Here is a 2,210-nt window from a genome sequence, read left to right as displayed (position 1 = left end):
TATTAGGGCTATAGGATAGTGTAGACGGTATTAGGGCTATAGGATAGTATGTAGACGTATTAGGGCAATAGGATAGTATGTAGACGGTATTAGGGATATAGGATAGTGTAGACGGTATTAGGGCTATAGGATAGTATGTAGACGGTATTAGGGATATAGGATAGTGTAGACGGTATTAGGTCAATAGGATAGTGTAGACGGTATTAGGGTTATAGGATAGTATGTAGACGTATTAGGGCAATAGGATAGTGTAGACTGTATTAGGTCAATAGGATAGTATGTAGACGGTATTAGGGCTATAGGATAGTGTAGACGGTATTAGGTCAATAGGATAGTATGTAGACGGTATTAGGGCTATAGGATAGTGTAGACGGTATTAGGGCTATAGGATAGTGTAGACGGTATTAGGGATATATGATAGTATGTAGACTGTATTAGGTCAATAGGATAGTATGCAGACGGTATTAGGGCTATAGGATAGTGTAGACTGTATTAGGTCAATAGGATAGTATGCAGACGGTATTAGGGCTATAGGATAGTGTAGACGGTATTAGGGATATAGGATAGTGTAGACGGTATTAGGGATATAGGATAGTGTAGACGGTATTAGGGATATAGGATAGTGTAGACGGTATTAGGGCTATAGGATAGTATGTAGACGGTATTAGGGCTATAGGATAGTATGTAGACGGTATTAGGGCTATAGGATAGTATGTAGACGGTATTAGGGATATAGGATAGTATGTAGACGGTATTTGGGCTATATGATAGTATGTAGACGGTATTAGGGATATAGGATAGTATGTAGACTGTATTAGGGATATAGGATAGTATGTAGACGGTATTAGGACTATAGGATAGTATGTAGACGGTATTAGGGATATAGGATAGTATGTAGACTGTATTAGGGATATAGGATAGTATATAGACGGTATTAGGGCTATAGGATAGTGTGGACGGTATTAGGGATATAGGATAGTATGTAGACTGTATTAGGGATATAGGATAGTATATAGACGGTATTAGGGCTATAGGATAGTGTGGACGGTATTAGGGATATAGGATAGTGTAGACGGTATTAGGACAATAGGATAGTGTAGACGGTATTAGGGTTATAGGATAGGAGGCCGTCACGGTGTCCGAAGATTGTATGAAGACATAAGCAATTCATTTGAGCTGCAGAGACCTGATGATATATGAAGGTTTGAATGAGAATGGCAATCATGACTAACGCCATGGTTATTGTTTAGAGATAAGGTCTGTGAGACTGGAGACAAGTCTTTAGTTATGCTCAGGGTAATGAGCAGTAAAACGTTTGCTGATCAGAGATATCTATCATGAAAATGAGCGGGGTGTCAGCACACTGTAACGCTCTGAAAATAGACACTGACAAAAGTCGTCTTTCTGCCAGGACCGAGATCTAACAAGGATAGAAGCATTGGTCTTTGTTTGAGTGTCTTTTTATTGGGAAACAAAGAGCTACATGGTGCTGGCTAGAGGCTTGGTATGAGCTGCTTGAAGGTAGGCCTGATCTTTTCTAGAGCTAGCTGTGATTACAGACAGTAAGTATTATAGTACACAACAATAGGCTTAGAGCAGTGGTATTCAAAGTCGGGGTCATGACCCCACTGCAGTGGGGTGGCCCCACATTTAAAAAAAGAAATAATTAAGAGTATAGATTATTGTATGGGACCATATACAAACGTTTTTGAGAAAGATAAAGGTTATTGAGTAAATCTATTTATTGCTTTCTTATCATTTTGATTTGTTGATGTAAACATCAACATTTACAGATTTTTAGGTTGTTTCATTAGCTTTGGGGTGGTGTTTGGGTCGCAAGAAATTATTGGGGAAAAAATGGGGGCCCCAGAAATTCTGGTGATAAAAAATGGTCTCCCCTCTGAAAAAGTTTAATTACCACTGGGTCAGAGTGTGAACCCATAGACCAAGTGTTAGTGTTACGGCCTCAGTTCTACCAGATCTGACTGCAACCTCCTTGGGACCTGCAGGTTTCCTTTCACGAAACATACATATAGAGGTAATTCATGTCACAAAGTAAACTATGAAGGACTCAAAAATGAATTCCCATGTCACAGTAACAGGCTTCCCAATGATTTCCCCGCAACAATCTCCCTCTCTCTTGCTTTCTTCTTTTACTGTGCTGTAAACGATATGACCCAGGCACAAAATGCAATCCATTCACACCAATA

The sequence above is a fragment of the Salvelinus alpinus genome, chromosome 36, assembly GCF_045679555.1.
Source record: "Salvelinus alpinus chromosome 36, SLU_Salpinus.1, whole genome shotgun sequence".
NCBI classification, from domain to species: domain Eukaryota; kingdom Metazoa; phylum Chordata; class Actinopteri; order Salmoniformes; family Salmonidae; genus Salvelinus; species Salvelinus alpinus.
This window is presented reverse-complemented; position numbering follows the sequence as displayed.